Raw genomic sequence first — 20,413 nt, 5'->3', positions numbered from 1 at the left:
TCAAAACCACAATGAGATATTTCTTCACACCCATTAGGATGGCTATTATGTATTTAAAAAAAAAAAAAAAGAACAGAAAATAAGTTTTACAATCAGAGCTAGATCTGGGCCATGAATGCAGGTTATGAGATCCTAGAGCCAGTAGCATTGTTTGGCAGTAATCTTTTAAAAGATATAAACATACATAGAGGTGCAGATATCCTAAGTGAACAACTCAGTGAGTTGTATGAACTGATTCACACGCATATAATCAGAATCTAGATCAAGAAACAGAAAATGCCCGCACCCTAGAAGTCCCCTTCTGCCATCTTCTAGACACCATACCCCAACAGTAGCCAGTATTCTGATTCTAGCACTCGATGATCTTTTATTATCAATGTAGAGTATAGTTTTAAAATGTTCTGAAAGTGATCAGTTCTGATTCTCAGATGCTTCTTCCAAATCTTTCCTGAGCTTTGGTGGTGAATGGAGGGGATGGTAGGAGGCTGTAATAAAGTCTAGGAAACCTGGACATCTCGGCAAGGTGTGCTCTGGTAACTGCTCATCCTTAAAGTGCCTCCTATTCATTACCACACATTTACTATAATTGGGATGGGGATGTTTCTGGGATCAGCAAATTATGGAACATCAGGGAGAAGGGAGAGATGTGCCCCAGGGATCAACATTGTACAGAAGGCACCCTTTACCCCTGGCGAAGCCAAAACTTATGATGCTGACATTTTGACAGCAGTGAGAGTTAGCCATGAGCAGTGGGACTCGGGGAAGTATAACACGGCCTGGTTGGTGCTGCTCTGCCAGAACACTACCCAGAGCGGTGCTGCACAGAGCTACTGAAGTGAGTATGCCTGACAACTGTGGATTGGGGCTACCTTTGGCTTTGGGAGGCAGGCTATTTGGGAACAGGGCTGTCCAGGTGCAGACTATGAGAGAGTCTGTGAGTCTGAGCTCCTCTGTCACTTGTGGAAGAGGAAGGTGCCAACACCCAGGGAGAAGACAGCGGATTGTTTCCCAACTGCCATCCAGAAACATCTGTTTCTCTCTGGTCCATGAGAGAGCTGTTGTGCAGCAGCGTGTTTGATGCTCTGTGCCCGAAGCTCTCCCTTTTTATCCAGGCAAGGGAGGTACAGGAGACATCAGACATCAAGGACATTTCACCCTGGGTGTGTGGAAGCACTTATTCTCTGTAGTCTCCCCTTGTGCATTTTTCCCTCCTAGCAGTGGAAATTTTTATTTAAGCTGTGTATATTATTTCTGATGTCATTCTGTCTTTTCAGCATGGGACACTGTTACTTTCTTTATTATGATTTTGTTTATTCTGATATTTTCCTTTCCCAGCCCTAAAATATAATAACACACTACATTATTATAGAGAATTGGGGAAAAAAAACAGGTGAGAGGACACATGACAACACTAATAGTTGCTTTTAGAAAATAATTCTTTAACACTTGCTAGGTACTGACATAAGCACTACATACATCAGGTCATTTAATCCTCGCAATAGACCTGTATAGTAGAAAGTATCACCCCTATTTCACAGATGAGAACACTGGGCCTTAGAGATGCTAAATAATGTGCCCAAAGTCATCCAGACAGGAATGGGGAAGGCCAGTATTTCAACTCTGGAGTGTCTGATTGCAAAGCTTGTTCTTGTGAACAGTGCACTATAATATTTCTCAAATTTAATGATACTGCTCAAGCATCAGGAATATGCATATCCCGCCTCACCATTTTCTACAGAAAACCCTGACTTGACTAGATTCTCACAGACTGTATTTTGTTGATCCTTAAATTCTGGGAGTAAGAAGCTGGTGAAAGCTTATTTAAAAATACACATAACCTCTCTTTCCAACATCCCCCAGATCAGATTAAGTGGGTAGCTTTTCAATCCAGATGTGAAGCAAAGATAAGTTCCTTATTCCAAAACCTATTATTGATGTCTCAGAGAACAGAGAGGTATATTTGACCAAAAAAAATCCAATCAGAAGCAGGTAAATACAGAGATGTGAGAAGCAGAAATTTATCACAATTTATAAGTCTCTTAAAAGATGGTCCATGTCATTCACTGAATCAGTGGAGATTTTGAAGTTCAACTTATCCACACATCCGAGAAAACACTAAAGGCCCTAGTGAAGGTGTCATCCAATGTGAATTGACTTCTCCAAGTCATTCAATTTTTGACATTCGTAAGGAAATTTAAATCAACTCAAATATCTCTCCAAAATGGCTTGTCAACTCATCTCTGTGATTAATATGCAGTTTTACAACCATAACCATATGCCTCATTTAATAATTTATTCATAAACTATTTTTTGAGCATTTAATAGCAGTTACTATGCTAGGCAACTTAGATACTAGACAGAATGTGAGCATCTCTCAAGTGTTCCACTTTGAGTGGAGGAAGGAAACAAGTAAACAGGCCCTGGCAACACAGCCCAATGAGGTCAGGGAAAGGCACCAGAAAACAAAGTTCTAAGCTGATTTGTGACAGATGGGCAGCAGTTAGCTATGTAAAGGGGGTGGTTGATGGCTAGAGCAGCCCAGCATCGGGAGTTTATGCACGTTTGTTTGCGGGCAGTTGAAAGTAATTCAGAAATAAGTTTCGTTAGGAGGAGAGGAGGCCAAACTGTGGAGGACAAATATGTTTAGACTTAAAGTTGACATATGAAGCCATATATGGTTTGTAAGAAATGAAACAAAAGGAACAGATTTATGTTTCAAAAGCTCGTTCTGACTGTAATATAGAAGAATAAATAGATAAAGTGATGCCATTTATAAAGTGGTTATGTAAATCACAATGTGAGATATTAGGGAGGTTTGACCTGCAGGGTGGGCATTTCTGATCGAGAAAATCACTAGATTTGACAAAGGTGAAGAGATGTAATCAGTAAGATGTGTGTCTTTGGTTGAAGCCCATAGAATGTGAGCCTGATTTGGGGACTCTCTCTCTGATGATTTGTTGGGGGAGTGTCTCAGGAGAAGCGGCAAATGAGAATAGGATAGGCAGGAGAAAAAAAAAGTCAGCTTCAATCTGATCCCACCCATGTGGAAGATCAAGAACATAAATTTTACCAGAGTTAGTCCCACCTTGAAGAAGGGGGCTGGACTTTTCTACTCTCCTTGGGAAGAGAGGAGTAAGCCACATAGCTTCTCCCGTGAAATTACTCTCATTTAGCCAAGTACAATTCTTTGGAGAAACTACAACTCTTTATTAGCCCAATATTCCCAGTATCTGAGAAATGAGTGCGTATAGGCTGGTAAAGAGAACCTGGGTGGAGCATCAACATGATCCACTAGAGTGAGATAATTTACTGGGTATGAGGAGTGAAGGAGAAGGAGGCATCTAAGATGATACTCAGCAGTATAGCTTAGACATTGACTGAGCGATGTCGCCCTTTGCTTAGCTATTGTCTGGGAAAAATATTGCCATGTAAATTTTAGACATAAAGGATACATAGAAGAACCTCTTGGAAAGGTAGGTGGATGCACAAGTGTGGAATTTATGATAGAGGTCTGGGCTGGATGTTTAAATTGTAATTATCACAATCTCCATATCAATCAAAACAAGAGAAAAAGAAGAAAAAGCAAAGAACGAGGTCAGAGACATGGAATTGACAGACCATGTACATTTACATATTTGAGAATTGAAACTTTTCTTTTCACTAGACTAGACACAGAAAAAAGCCACCGACCTGAAATATGTCATTTTTACTTACTTGTGTTTCTCAAAAGTTTTTCCTAGTTCTATCCATGAAGTTAGATGATTTGGAGTAACTTCATCCCGGGAATAATCTTCCTTTCTCTTATTGGACCTGGAATTGTGGGGAACTTGCTTATATTTGTGGGGCATGTGTATACTTCTGTTATGGGTTCTGAGAAAAAACCCATAGACCTTATTCTCATCCATTTGGCTTTTGCAAATACAATCATTATTTGTACCCAAGGGAGCAAAGCTATAACTGTAGCTTTTCATCTCAGAAATTTCCTAGGCAATGTTGGTTGTAAAATTGTGGTTTATCTGGGGAGAGTGGCGCGTGGTCTTTCAATCTGCACCACCTGTCTCCTCAGCGTGGTCCAGGCCATCACCATCAGTTACAGGACCAACTCATGGAGAAAGCTCAAACCGCAAACTGTATGGCAAGTTCTTCCCTATCTCCTCCTCTTCTGGGTCTTTAATTTCCTGATAAGCTCTAATTTGCTCTATTATATCACAACAGTCGATAGTTTGAACAGATCTAGAATTAGAATATATATTGGATATTGTTATATGCTACCATCTAGGCAAATAGTTAGGTGGCTTTTCCTTACTCTCATGGCTTTGTGGAATATCATCTTTCAGAGTGTCATGGGCTGGAGCAGTCGATACTTGGCTTTTCGTCTATATAAGCATCATAAGTGTGTCCTCTACCTTCAGAACTCCAGGTTTCAAAGAAATCCCAGCCCAGAGATCAGAGCTACTCAAAGTGTTCTCATTCTCATGACCTGTTTCCTTTTCTTTTATTGGACAGATTTCATTTTCTCCTTCTATATAGGTTACTTCTTGGCAGATAAGTACAAAATATTAAATGTTAAAATATTTCTAACATCTGGTTATGCCAGTCTCAGCCCCTTTGTGTTGATCATCAGGGACGCCAACATGGCTAAATGCTGGAGAGCTCACTGAAAAGTGGGGGAAATTACTTTCTACATTGATTCCTCCAGCAATTCAGGGTATATTAATTTTAGGGATTATTTTTGCTTTCATGCATCAGAGCATCAAATTAATACAGGCTTATAAAAATAGATTTACTTTTTCTTTTAAGAAGAGACCTGGTACTAGGTAATTTCAGGTTGATTCAGGAGTTCCTGGAAGTGGGAAAGACAGATTCTTTCCAGCCTCCCTTTCCACCATCCCTACCATGTGGCTTTTGTGTTCTTGCTTGCACAATTATTACTCTACATCCGTTATTTAGTCAGCACTCTGAGGATGAAGAAAAAGACGAAAGTAACAAAGAAAAAGAAGATACACACACTCTTGAGGAAAACAAATCTTTTTCAGAAATCATCACCAAATACTTAAGTATATTGGCAAAATAATATTACCTGGCCACCTCTAAATGCAAGATTGACTCAGGAATGTTGTTGTTTTCAACTGCGACACATTCCCATCCTCAAGGTAATCTCATCAGGCAACTGGCTCTCTGTATGGAGAATGATGCGACTAATGACACTGGATCCCATGTGATCAATCATTTCAGAAAAAAGTCTTTAAGAGACGAAAAAAGGGTGAAGACCTTTCCTCACCTGTATTCCTGAAATACATAAGCCTGTCTTCAGAAGATTTTCTTTATCTGAGAAATATATATTAAAAAAAATTTTGTGGCAAAGTGATTGATCCGTAATGATACTGAATTAGTTATTTAGTCATTAGTAACTGACTCAAAAGGTTAGACATGAAGGATCAGGAAATGAAGTTTAGAGCTACAGTAAGTACTTAACCTTCAAGTAAAGGCCAGGCTGAAAGTATATGTAGACAGGAAAGTAGGAGATGAATAGAAGAATGGTATATGTGTTGAGAAATGAACAAGTGAAGGATTAACATGGACTTGAAATCTCAGGGTTGAGTAGAACTTTGTGATGGTCACTGTGTGACTACTTTTTTTTGACAGAATTGTAATACAACGAGTAGAGCTGGGGTATCTGGGCACTATATTCTCTGGATACTGAAAAAATCTCAATACCGAGTTTAGGCCCACATCTCAGTGCCCACATAGCCTCCAAACTTTCTTTGGTCAGAGCACTACAACAATAATCGATTGCCCTGTGTTTTACTAGTTTAACTTTTAACCTCATGAGACGGTAATTTCCTTGAGGAAAGGCTACAACCTTCCATACTGTAAGAACTGAAATCTTGGGTTAAATTAAACAAAAATCTTTTATAAGGTTAGAACTGATATTCCCTGCTGTTTTGTGGAATAAATACTCTATGTAACTCCCAGGTTGAAACCAACCTAATTCTGGATAAAAATTTAAATATTTTTAAACATATTTTTAACCTGGTATGACAGTTATGAACCTTAAGATTCGCAAAAGATGTAAGAAATCAGAAAGTATAGAAGAAAATGAGAGTAAAAGACAATTGTTAGTCTGAGGGTTTCTACGAAACACTGCAGTTCTGGAGTTTCTGCTTTGGGGACTACAGTCAAACGAAGATCAATTTAGAGAAAGCTAAAGAAAGATAATATAATAGGAGATTCCTACATACATCTGAAAATCCAAAGGAGTATAACTGCAGAATAAATATGAATGAAAAGAATAACCTATTGTACAGAAGGGACTATGAAAGAAATTTTCTTATCTTGACTCATTTGCTAGTTTGAGTGGGGAAAAAAATGCCACTTAAGGTTTTGTGTGCGTAAGCTGCCCTTAACACGATTTTCTCTTTTTTTGTTTTAAATTTTGTTTTATTTTTATTTATTGCACGGTACCCAATACCTTAAGCAAAAGAAATCTTTTTTGAAGAATTAAACTTCAACCCAGGTATTAAAGAATTTCCACAGATATAGTGCAATGGAAAATGAGAAGCTCAGGTTCAAAAATATACAAGAAAATAAAGAACTAAGAACAAAAAGGAGAAGAAAAAAATGATCCACAAATACTCCTATATTGGAAGTATTACATGCAGAATATAAAATACTCATATTAAACATGTTTAAATAAAGATAAAGTTTGAAAATATGAGCAGGGAACAAGTACTAGTTAACTTTTGGTAGATTATCTGATGATTAGAAAAAAAAATCTCAGTGGCTTATAACAAAAACTTATTCTTCACTAATATTTCATGCCAACTATAGTTTGGCTTTGGCTCTTGTCTATTGATGTCTTTACTCTGGAATCCATGTTGTAAGAACAGCCCCCGTCTAGAAACTGCCTTTCTCATGGCAGAAGGAAAAGAGTAAATAAAGAACCATGAGATGGATTTTAAACTTCTACTTACAAGTGATATGTTTCATTTCTGCTTGCATTGCATTGAGCAAAGCAATCACATGACTCATCCTGTTGTCAATTCTGATATCGAAGAGTAAAATAATTATATTCTTTTCACAAGGAGCAACAGTATACTTAATAGGGAAATTGACAAAAATATATAATCCTTTCACAGGAAGGGGCAGTGGATCATCGGGAAAACAATACATTAGCTCTTACGTATTTGAAAATTATCTAAGAGGAATTCTGAAAATTAAAAAATTGAAAATATATACTTAGATTTATTGAATTGCAGATTAGATACAGCAGAAGGAAGAATTAGAAAACTTGGAAGTTAGATTTGAGGAAACTATCTAAAATACTATATACAAATACAAATAGGTGGAAATTATAAAAGAGGGATAAGAAAAATGAAGGCAAGGAGAGAAGTTCTACTATATATCTAACCAAAGTCCCAAAAGAAATCGTTGAGAGAATGGGAAAGAGTCAAGATACAAACATAGAATAAATTAAAAATATTTACAACTACACAAGTAAAATAGATTTTTAAAAATTTGCAACTATACACACAATAACAAAATTCTAGAACACTAAAGTCAATGGTATCTCATAAATCTAACCAAGAGAAATGAGAAATAGCCTACAATGAAACATATAATACAGATAAAATTACAATGAAAATTAGAAAATCGTTATATTTGAAAACTAATTAAAACAATATATAACAGGACTTTCAGTTCTGAATAGTTTTAGAAAGTTTAGAAACATTAGAATAGTTTTAGGAAGACTAATGCTCTTGCTAGAAGTCATTAATAAAACATAAAATCACATGAATAATCCAAGCAACAGTGAACAAATGGAACAAATAGAAAAAAAATAGCAAGATGGTATCTTAAACCCAAATATATCAGTAATTACCTTAAACATAAATGAACTCAACACTCCAAGCAGGATATATGATTAAGTGAAAAAAGAAAGTTAGTAGGAATGTGTTACATTTTGTTTAAGAGAAAAAACATGACTATTTCTATTTATTTGCTTATATTTTCAAAACAAAACAATGGAATTTTAAGTGCAAAAATCATAATTCTTAAAATGTCACCAATATGTTAAGAGAAAGAAAAGTGAGGAAAGGATAAGGATTGAAATAACACCTCTAAGAACAAACTTGATATTAGAATTTTGAACAGAACCATGTAAATATTTTACTTATTTTTTAAAATCCTAAAAATTAGTTTAAACATTGAAACAAATGACCTAACTGTACATTAAATTGCTGGCATGCACATACATAGAACTATTTCAAATGACTTGAAATCACAGTACTCGGAAAATACGGTTCTAACGGCATGCATTCCAAAGACAAAAGAACCATAAATATAGTTATAAGCTTTAACTCACATTCAGTGTTTTCATTCTTAGTGATTATATATATATATATATATATATATATAAAAATTCTTTTATATATATTAATTCTTATATATATATATATATATATATATATATATATATATATATATATATATAAATTCTAAATGGCTCCCAAGAGTCTAAGCCCTGATTTACATGGCCTGTATGATCCTTTCTCCTTGAGTGTGAGTGCGCCTGACTCATTAGAGAATCCTTTTAAAAGAAAGTCTAGAGGCGCTGGCCGGTGGTAGCATAGTGGTTAAGTTCACGTGCTCCTCTTCAGAGGCCCAGGCTTAGCAGGTTCGAATCCCAGGAGTGGACCAACACACTGCTCATCGAGCCATGCTGTGGTGGTGTCCCACATACAAAATAGAGGCAGATGGGCAGGGTGTTAGCTCAGAGCCAATGTTCCTCAGCAAAAGCAAAAATAAAAAGGTCAAGACTATTCACTGTACTCCTTTCTATATTTGATTCTTGAATTGTGGCAATGCCTATTCAAACTCTTGGGGACTGAGGTGGGGTGGGATGAGATGTTTCAAGCACATTAGCCTAAAGGGTCACAAAATGGAGATAGTATTTAACTTGCTGCTGAGATGGAATGAGGAAGTGTAACCTGTGAGTTCCTCTGGGCCAGGAGCTCCGGGGCCACTCTTAGAAGCCCACAGCGCTCTTTGCTGGCTCTCTCCATTAGTCCTTCTTGTCTTTCTCCTAGCTCCATTGCCCCTTCTTTTTCTTCAAGCGTTTTGGTTTGTTTCACGTAAATCTTCAAACATACACAAAAGTAGAGAGAAGAGTATAAAGTACCTCCAAGTACACATCACACATGCTTCAGCAGTTATCAACATTTTGCCAAACTGGTTTTCCATATTATTGTGAGGTTAATCCCAGGCATCATATTATTTTGCATACCCTTTCATCTGTTTAATATGAATCTTTAATAGATAAAGCAGGTAGTATTCATTCATCTCTGAAACGCCAGAAGAAGTTTTCAGTATAATTCACTGAATAAATAGTTTTCATCAGCCAATTCTTCTGCCACTATTTTCAGGAATAGTTAAGGAGACAACAGTTTTTATTTGCTTGTATGTTTATGGCACTACTGTCTGTTATCTATGCTTCAATTCATTTTCTATAACCATTAAAACTCTACAAAATAGGAAAGGTTCTAGATTTCACTATTTAAAATGAGATAATCTATGCATAAAATAAGAAGCAAAATTATTCTCAGTAGGTTTCTGCAAAAATACAAAGTTTGAGTAACAAATAAGCCTGCAGTTTCAAGCCTAGTACCTTCCTAATAGTCTGCACTGCTGCCCTCCCCCCTTCCCAGTTGCAAAATCAAGACACAATCTACAGTTGTCCCTCCTTGCTCTCATCCATCTCCTCTTCCCTCTCTAGGCATCCAGTTCAAGGCATCTAGTATTTCCCAAATACCTCAGCCTGAGTTGTCTCATCCTCCGGCCTCGCTCCATGGATGTCAGGGTTCTCCTGCTTAAGTTCCAGCATCCTAGCTCCAGCCTACTGTCTACCCAGACCTCAAGGCTTGTAAACTTTGAGCCTGAGCATACTATGAGCCTGATTAAAACCCTATAACAACTCAACTATCTATGACCTACAATGTGGAGTCCTTACCCTGGCAGACAGACCTCTGCCCTCTCACACCTCCCTCCTCTGCAGCTCATCTTGTCACACTCAGGCTGTATCCTGAATTTGGTACAAATGTATTTGAGAAACCAAAATACCTCTTTTGGGAAAAATGTGTGAGAATAGCTCATGGATTGTTTCAGAAGTCACATATGGAGGAGCCTGGTCCATGAGGCTGTACCTGAGCTTTGCTCTTCTTTACACCTGTGGAAGCCTCTGAACTGCTCTGAGGCATCATCCGGGCATGTGAACAAATAAAGTGGGAAAGATGGGAAGTGCTAGGCAGGGCGTTTTAATTCTAGTAATCAAAGGACACCTCCCTCAAGAGCTGACATTCACAATTTTCTTCCATAGGCCTCTGGCAGAATTTAGGGCAGCTGAAGTTTCAGACTGCAAATAAACTGGGAATATAACTTCTCCTAGCCCATGAGATGCAATTCAGAAAAAGTACAATAAAAATTGTATTGTTATTTGATATCACTCACCTTACAAGGAAATGTCGCTCAATGCCCAAAAGGAGACTGGGAAACAGTAAGAATTTATGGCTTCTTAGTTTGCTTGATTAAACAGTTGACTATAATAATCTCGGGGGTTTGAGCTTGAAGTTCCTTATGAGAGACAAGCCTTACTTCCCCACTCCACGTCTGAGAAATATTTCTAAGATGGTCTAAGACATAAACGCAAGGGGTAGGACATTTTGTGTAGAGTGACACCTACAAATTGTGTAAAGAACAGAGCAAACGGAGTATACATTTTAATCGTTACTTGGGTTTTAGAGGGCGACTGGGATGTGAATAAACGTCGCTAAACGTTCTTAATTGAAATATTTAACCCCGAATGTATCATGTGTTAGTAAAATTAGCAAACAAAATGAGCAACATGATGATAAAGGACCACAAGGTGGCGCTTGTGGAAGAAATTAACTCAGACGGAGGGAGGAGGGGCCAGGAAAACGGAGCTCTTGGAGTCCCAGGCACAGGGGCCGCTCAGCAGAATTCTGTTTTCAGGTGTTTCTCCCCTTTTGTCCAGGACGATGATGTCTTCTTAAGTTTCCTTACATGTAAAATGGAGACAGCGGTGTTGCTGCCAGCCACAGTAACACTGTGGGGTCATGGGTTGGTGCAATGAGTAACTGCTCGGAGAACATTGGCTGGCTGCTCCCAGCTCCCAGCTGCCTCTGGCGCTGTGCCGGGAGCACAGAGGGTACTCGGGAAGGGCTTGATGCGTAGATTTCTAGAGGATGTCGGGCACTGACTGACGTGCTTTGGGGGCCTGGAAATGCCAGATCCTCTGGCCAAGGGTCCACATCCTGCCAGACTGCTCAGGGAAGCAAGTGTTTTCTGAGAGCCTGGGGAACCCCATCATGCAGGGGACCCGTCTGAGCTTACCTTGAGGCTCAGCCAGGGATGAGCCTTCAGTCAGTGAGGCCAGAGAGAAGAGGAGGGGAGGGGAGAATTGATCTTGCTTGAAAATACTCTTTGTATTCATGTGCATAGTCCAACTTAGAAGAGCCGTTCTTCCTTCAGTATCCTCAAGGCCTCTTACAAGTTCCTGCCCTCTCTCAGCCCCTTCCCTCTTCCTGGGATCTTAGGCCTTCCTACTCTGACCTACGGCTCTGGTCCTAAGACGGTTTGGGCTGCTGACACTTTGGGGCTGCTGGTGAGAGCGAGGCCAGCAGAATCGGTAGCTTCCTCAGGAGACAAGAGGCGATAGGGAACCTGCCAGCGGTTCTGGCCCGGTGGATCGGGCGGGGATGGAGGGTGGACGAGGGGCCGGGAGAGCCCGCCCCGCTGCCCTCCTCAAGCAGTCAACACGTCAGCAGCTAATGTTGGCCCAGCTCTTACTACAAAAGAGAAGCGCAGAGCAATGGAGAGAGCTATATGATGAGCCGGCCTCCTCTTCCTCTGCGGTGAGATCCAGGAAGTCAAATTAGGGCGAAGCTAGAGTTTTCCTGCCGCGCCCTTCCAGGTCTAGCTGTTCTCCACCCTCCGCTCAGTGGTCCGGGGTTCCTGCCCCAGGCTGTTGATGAGTTGTCTCACCCTCTATTCCGTGCAGTTCGGCCTTGGTGAACATGGAGTTCCCAGTGGGTGCAGATGGGCCTGAAAAAAATGGCTATAGAAATAATATTGAGAACCCACTTTTGCCCATGGGGGAATTAGCTCAAATGGTAGAGCGCTCGCTTTGCATGCGAGAGGCAGTGGGATCGATGCCCACATTCTCCAGATTTTTGGATGGCGACTTCTGCCACCAATGTGACTGTCAAAGAGCCTCTCTCCAGTGAAAGGCAGATTCAAAGCCAGGAATAACTGCACGTCTTAAAGGCAGGCCGTTAAGACGCTCCCGTTTCTCTATTAGGATGCTTACCGGTGCTGAACTTCCCACGACAAGGGCACATTGGTGGGGCATGAACCCAGAGCAAGTGATTATACTTAATGAGAAAGAAAGAAGGCAGCGGTGCATATATTTAATTTATTCTCTGTAATAATAAAAGCATTTAAGAATTAGAATTGAAACTTGAGTAGAACACTGAAAAAATCATACAAAATTTGAGATATCTCATTTTCGTTTTCTTAATGTTCTGATAACATTTTTCATTTTTTCTTTAATAAATGCACTTGAAAATGTATATTGGTAGATATATTTTGTTTTCCATATGCTATGGTCTGAATATTTGTGTCCCCCTAAAATTTATATGTTGAAAACCTAATAGCCAAGACGATGGTGTTAGGCAGGGCCTTTGAAAGGTGATCAGGTAAGGAGGGCAGAGCCCTCATAAAGTGGGGTTAGTGCCTTTGTAAAAGAGGCCCCAGAGAGCTTGCTTGCCCCTTCCACCATGTGAGAAGTGAACAGTCTATAACTTTGAAAAGGGCCCTCACCAGACACCTAATGGGCTGGCACCATGATCCTGGTAGTTCTCAGCCTCCAGAACTTTGAGAAATAAATGTTTGCTCTTATAAGCCACCCAATCTATAGTGTTTCTGTTATAGCAGCACAAATCAACCAAGACACTATATTTATTCTTTTGATGTAAGTTTCTAATTTTATAAAGCTTAATTTTACTTTACTAAATTCACAATACATGTTTACTATATATTTTAATACTATTCTGTAAAAAGGAAAGAACAATTTGTTAGGCATTTGCTAAAGTAATTAAACAAGGAAGCCATTAGACTGAAGTGGCTCTAAGTGCCTTGGTAGCCTAGGTAAGCAAACTGGAATTTAAGCCAGAGTCAGTGCACTGGAATCTGAGAAAACAAAATTTAAAAACAACTAATCAAAGAGAGCTAACTAGGCTTTCCCACATAAAGCAAACTTACGCTATAGCCAATCAAGTAGTTTCTTTGCTTTGCTTCTGACATCTTCCCTATAAAAGCCTTTCCCCTCCCTTCTGCCTGCAGAGACTCCTAACCACTTTCAGTTTGGCACTATCTGATTTGAATGGATACTTGCTCAAATAAACTCTCGTAAATTTTAATGTGCCTCAATTTATCTTTCAATAGTTCCAATGGTTAAGTTTCCTAATCTAAGGAATTAATATCATATTAAATAAAACAAAATGTCTGGTATGATTCAAAATACTGCCTATAATCTAAATAATTCTTTATAATTATGCTGTAGAGATTTTCTTAGTCCTATTCCCTGTTCTTGTTGTAATTCACGTGCATAGTTCTATCTTTACAATTAAATAGACCCCCCAAAAAAACTCACTCATCAATTTGATGCCAGGCATAAGGTATATAGGTTGGGCATAGGGTTGCTGAGCTATCCTGCCTGCTTGTTAATTATTAGAAGCATAATAGACTGAATTAGTGCAAAGCCTGTCCACTTTATTAGATGCAGTGTAACTGAGACAGCAACATCATATAATTTGGCTTCCCCTGATCAAACTTAATCAGTCTTGAATCACTACCTGTTTTTTTCTCTTTCCTCTCTCAATATCTTCCAATGGGATCCAATGTGGAATTGGTTGGCTTTACCTTGTGGGAGGTTGGGGGGAGGAAAATAAGTGGAAGTTTTGCGCACTTAAGTCTCTGAATATGTCTTTTAGGAAACTAGCTCTCATTTACCTGCTCAGAGATCTTGAGCTCTCTCAGGTTAGTCCCCTCCCCTAGCAGTGGTAGCATGTGAGTGAATGCGGTAGAAAGTGTATCTTGGAGCTTCAGGCCAGTGAGTTTTCTAGATCTCCCTCCCTGTCCCTGCATTTTGGGATTATAAATGTCCTGGGATATTGTTGGGCTGTGGGAGGAGAAAGTTTACTCTAGGGGCCAAGAGAACAGGGATCACAAACAACACTGAGCAACACCTTTTGCATCCTCTTAGATTTCTCTGTTTTTATTTTGCTTTGCTTTCTTTACCCTCCCCACAACAATGGACATAAAAAGGTAATATTTCTCATGTGCTGTCCTTTCAACCAATTTACCATCTCCCTTTGATTAATTTACCCGTCTCTATATTATATATATATATATATATATATATACACACACACACATATGGCTCTGTCATTTCCATTTATCTATCAAGACTTGAGACTTGCAATTTATTTTCTCCCTTGAGTTCAGCCTGTGGTGTTGAACTGTTCAGCTGCAGATCTTGGAACTACCAATTTTGTGCAAGGGGACAAGCTGGGAAATCCATTCATTCTATTTAATCAAACACTGACCAAAGTCTGTGACATCATTGTATAGGCCACACTTAGGCATGAGGACCAAGATTTGTTCTCCCAAGACACCAAATTTCAGATCATTATTGTGGATCCAACTGAAGGACACTGATGCTGAAAGGGCCCTATGGTGTCTAGAACAAGTCTCTCATTTCATGGATAGGGAAGCTGAGGACTCACAGGAGTCAAATGACTTGTCCAAAGTTAATCAAGTTATAAAGACCTGGGGTTGAAATTCGTGATTACTGTTTGTCAGCACAAAATTAGTGTTAAGTGTAGTTTTTCTAGAAGCTGCGGGCGTTCAGAGGCCTCGCTCTCTGGCCGCCCATTCTGTGTTTAAGCGGGCAAGATCTGCCCATGTGGAACCAGGCTTGGTTTTCCTGGACATGAAACTGGCTCCACCCCCAACTTCCAAGCCATTTATAGCAGCCTGGGAACTTGAGTTTTGCTGTTGGTGCCCTAAGAAAATACTCAGTGTCTCCGCTCTGGCGTTTGCGAATCCGGAAAACCATCCCTTAGCTGCCTCTAGGGATGCTAGAGAGTGCAGAGAGAAGCGGGGCCCCTCTGACAAGCTGGGACCCGCCAGGAGGTGAATTCTGCCGGCGCCCCAGGCAGGCGACCTGGAATAAGAGGTCACTTTGCAGCTGCTGCATTTCTCCATTCTGGCAGGAACTTGTCTTCCCTTTGCCGACTTCAAATTATATATCTGCCACTGTTATACTTTTCTGTCTTCTCAGACTCAGCCAAGGGTGGGGGTCATTACTGGACTCCACTAGCCAGCTCAGAAGTTGGAGAGAAGTAAAGAAAGAATATTCTCCTGGCTTGACACAGTTGTTTCTTTCATCAGGCAAAAATCGGAGGAAACAAAAGGATGCTCAGGACATATGGTAACTCTGGGGCTTGCTAGGATTTCAGGGGCGACAATGGGAATTTTCCACCATGCAGGGGAAACTTAAAGACAAATTTGGAATTATACTTTGCTTTCCTCCCCAAAGAATCTTGACATGAACATTTTGAATCCCTTGCAAATTTTTAAAGAAACTGCGATTTGAATTTGTGTGGGAAGATTAGATAAAATATTTGTCACTCTGATTGGAAACACTCTCATCCCAATTAATTTGAAGTCGGAAGGAGGTTAATGTACTGGAGAATGTACACTGAAAGAATGTGTGCAACCTGCAGCTGCCCTTCACCAGGCCCTCCCCCTCCATGCCAGCCGAGGGCCCTCTTGCTCTTATGGCGCTTTTGCCAGCCTGGGACGCATCTTTCTTGGCCACCTCTCTCATCCTCCTGACCGACCATGGGGCCCAATTTGCCCCTCACAGCACCTTCATGTCTTCAGAAGCCTGATAAGCGCTGGATCCGTCATTTTCTCCTCTGATCTCTTAGCTCATCCTTTAGATCTGTCTCAGGCAGGACACAGGCTTGGCTCCTGTGAGAAAGGATTTGGTCTCCAGGATCTCTGACCGCTTCTGAGGTGGGTCCTGATCTGAGTTGTGCACTGATCTGCCTTATCAGAGGGTGGCGAATGGAAAGTGAGCGCTGCTCAGGACGGGAATAAGTGTGCAGGGAACAGCGAGGCCCTGACAGGTTTTTGTCTCCATTGTGAAATCTCAGAAGGACATGGAGGTGGTGATTGTAAATAGATGAAATGTTCTCTCTTTTCACTTTGTCTGCAGCAGGGAAACAAGACATGAGATGAATGATTAAAAGGTATTCAGGACTGAAATGACGGATAGTTTCACAGCTGACAGCAGAGAGAGCCATAGAAATTTAGGAAAGAGAAAGCTTCTGTAACTTTTTTGTCCTACGTGCTTTCTGAGCAACGTCTGAGTAAATTACATCAGGCTAATGAACATAAGAACAATCCACTGATACTGACTTCTAGTTAGTGCTCTGAGTTGTAGTCATAGCAACCTCTGCTTGAATGAGAGCCACCACAAATAGGTTGGCGAACAGGTTTTGAGCCTCTTTTTCTTCCTTCTCTTTTACTTTGGAACCAAAGATCCTGTGAAACCCTTGTGTTCTGGTGGCCTCTTTTGGAAACTGAACCTGAGACTGAAACTTAGAATTTCTGCCTTGATCCCATCTGAAAATTAAAAGAGAAACCTTCTTCTGCCTCTCTTTCATTCTCTCCAGGGGCTGCTCTCAGACCAGGGAAGACATGAGTCTCCCTAGTTCATTTTCTTACAACTTTCTTTCCCAGTTCTCTTTCCACCTTCACTTAAATCTATGTACACAATTTCGCTTAAAGAATGGGAAGGATCTAGCTGCCTTACAGAATGGTATTTCAGGCATGGACAAGAATCTGGAAAAATGAACAAAGACAGTATAAGGGAGAAGTAACTAAGAGTAGTGTGCAGAGAGTGTACAGTGGACAAAATTTCAAGAGGTGAAGTTGGAAGACTGGCCAGCTTTCCTCATAAAAGGAGTTCGCTAAGGATTTTGGACATTCTCTTCCAGGTAAAGGTTTGTAATCAAATGGCAGATGTAACATGACTGAACTTGCATTAGAGAAAGACAGCAATGTCTTCATCCAGGGTAGATGCCAAAGGACAAGAAATGGGTTACAACACTATCATAATGGTCCAGGCAGAAATGATGAATATCTTTACCAGAGTAGAGGTAGAAATGTTATTAGACTCATTAATTCATTCATTTATTCAACACAAACTCACTGAGGGCCTACTATGTGCTTGGCACTGTGTTAGATTCTGTGAGTACTGCAGTGAACAAAACAAGCATGAATTTGGCATTCTAGTGACAGAGGAGAAACAATCACCAAAGAAGAAAATAGTAAATAAGATAATTCAGGAAATCATAAAGACTTGACAGAAAACAAACAGAAAAACAGATGATGTGATTAAATGGGTAGTATGGGCAGAATATCCAGAATGGTTGAGTGAAGAGCTTAGGAAATCATCTCCCCAAAAAGCAATGATAAAACTGGACAGAATTATCAAAAACAACCATTTCAGCACTTTGGAAATTGATCAAAATCATATAACAAATTGAGAAACGTTTGTTCAAGGAAACCTACTGAACCTCATTAAGAAAAGTAGGAGTCTAGGGAATTTTAGCCTCGGGATGATCCCACCCTCTCCAAGATTCATAGTTCAGTAATGTTACCAGGGAGGGGAGAGGACTGACTTGATTATGAACATAACACAGAAAAATCCATGACCAGGGGTATTGTTGAGAACAATATCAATTCAGGTAGCAAAAAATCGGAGAAGGCCAACATTGAAGCTATTTTGAAGTTGCAATACTGCTTGAGGATGAGCAAAGAGGAGAAAAACAGATTTTAACAAGGCGATTCCAGGAAAAAGCCAGCCATAGTGTCACCAATTTCACCTTACTCCGGTGGGACTCTGACCCACATTCAGAGGAGCTCTGAGGAGTGGCCCAAGGATGGGCCTCATACCCACAATCCATCCCTTCCTCAGAGGGTTCTTTCCTGTTCAGTGTTGTGGATTTGAAACAAAACCAAAGCTGAGTGTTCCATAGTACAAGCTTTATTCAATGGCCAAAGAATGGAGAAGCGGGAACTAAGTTCACATATCAACTTCTCAGCTCTTGGGGTAATTAAGCAGTTGTTATAAAGGGTCTAGATAATGAAGGGGAAGAACATTCACAATTGTTCAGGGAACTGAACAGGCTTTTCTGGGGAACAAAGGTGCCACCTCTTTTCTTTCCTTATTTGGTTATATCCTGCCATTGCCATGGCAGTTGTAAACTGTCATGGCATCAGTGGGTGTGTATGTATCATGATAATGTATTACATTGGTTATGTATCATGGTACTGTATTACAATGAGTGTATAATGAGCTACAGGGTCTATGTTTCATCAAGTCAGACTGCCATGTTGCCTTCAACCGGTCTTAACTGGATGTGATCTATGTCTCAGCCATCTTCTCTTTCCTCTCTTTGTGGTTTCCTGCAAGCTAAAGACAGCATATTAGGCTTGTTGTGAGCAGGGTTGTGGTTAATGTCTTATGGGGCTAGTGGCTGGAGTAACAACAGAGGTTTTTGATAATCTCCCACATAACTTGGGTGGTCTGGAAAGCCACATGTTCACTCATGAAAGATTATAGAGGGCCATAGCTGTCTATTAAATGCTAGCTGAATGTCAGTCCCTGTGTAAACAGAAATTAAAATATGGGACGGATTCATAAACTGTCTGAACAATGAATGTATTTCCCAACTGACATATAGACCTATTGGTAAAGGGTGGAAGCCTTACTGGTTCAAAGTGTTTAAACAAAGTATCTGACCAATCACTGACTGACCACTAAAATAAGCTGAACAGAGGCAACTCCTAGACAGCCAGGCTTAAAAATAAAAACACAAATAAAGTAAAAAACTAAACAAAGACACCACTGACTGACACTGTGGGGGAGACAGGCCCTACAGAATCTGTCTGGGCAAGTCACAAACAAACAACAACAACAACACTGGGGGTAGTAGCATCTAGAGTAGGTTCAATATATTATCTAAAATGTTTAATTTGCAACAAGAATTACTAGACATGTGGGGAAAAATCAGGAAAGTGTAATCCATAAACAGCAAAAAAAAATGCAGCAAATAGAAACTGTCTCTGAGGGGGCCAAGATGATGGTCTTAGCATACAAAGACATAAAAGTAGCATAAATATGACCAAAGAACTAAAACAAATTATGGTTAAAGAATTAAAGGAAAGTAAGATAACAGTGACTCATTGGAGAGAATATCAATGAAGATATAAAAATGATTTAAAAGAACCAAATGGAAATTCCAGAGTTGAAAATACAATAACCAAAACAAATAATTTACTAGAGGGATTCAACAGCAGATATGAGCTGGCAGAAGAAAGAATCAGTGAACTTGAAAATATGTCAATAGAGATTATTCAATTTGAGGAACAGAGGGAAAAAGAATACATAAAAATAAAAAGCCTCAGAGACCTATGGGACACCATCAAACATATTAACATATAAAACCAATGGGAGTCTCAGAAGAGAAGAGAGAGTTAGAAAAAATGTTTAACCAAAATAATGACCAAAAGCTGCCAAAATCTGATGAAAAATATGACTATAAACTTCCAATAATCTCAACCAAATCCAAGAAGGAAAAGCACACATATGTCTACACCTAGACACATCATAGTCAAAATATCAAAAGCCAGAGACAAACAGAAAATCTTGGCAACCAAAAGAGAAAATTGATTCATCACAATCAAAAGAAACTTAAAAGATTAACGCTGCCTTTTTTTCAGAAAAAATGAAGACTAAAAATCATCAGGATGACACCCTTAAAGTCCTGAAAAGAAAATTGTCATACAAGAAATACTAAAGATATGTTTATTTAAAATTAATGTAATTATTGATATGGTTGGATTTCCATCTCTTACTTTGCCATTAGGTTTCTATATGTCTATGTCTATTTTGTTCATCTGTTTCTCCTTTACTGCTTTCTTTGGTGTTAAATAGGTATTCTCTAGTGTACCATTTTAATTTAATTTTTAAACTACTTTTTGTGTTGAAGGTTTCTCTAGGGATTATAATATGCATCTTAAAACAACCTACTTCAGATTAACACTAATTTCATTCATTCAGAGTGAAAGGAAACAATATCAGAGGGTAACTCGAAAGCATACGAAGAAATAAAGAGAATCAGGAAAAGTAATTACATAGGTAAATATAAAAGAGAATATACATATATGTTTTCTCATTTTTTCCTTAAATGATATA

At 39.4% G+C, this 20,413-nt stretch overlaps 1 non-coding gene across 1 annotated transcript; it reads left to right on the top strand.

The window, feature by feature from the left end:
- Positions 1–12,170: 12,170 nt before the first annotated feature.
- On the top strand, positions 12,171–12,243 carry TRNAA-UGC (transfer RNA alanine (anticodon UGC)). Its single transcript has one exon. It is a non-coding gene; the product is annotated as a tRNA-Ala (tRNA).
- Positions 12,244–20,413: the final 8,170 nt, after the last annotated feature.

Source organism: Ceratotherium simum, chromosome 13 (assembly GCF_057802395.1).
Source record: "Ceratotherium simum simum isolate JZ-2026a chromosome 13, ASM5780239v1, whole genome shotgun sequence".
NCBI lineage: Eukaryota > Metazoa > Chordata > Mammalia > Perissodactyla > Rhinocerotidae > Ceratotherium > Ceratotherium simum.
This window is presented reverse-complemented; position numbering and strand designations above follow the sequence as displayed.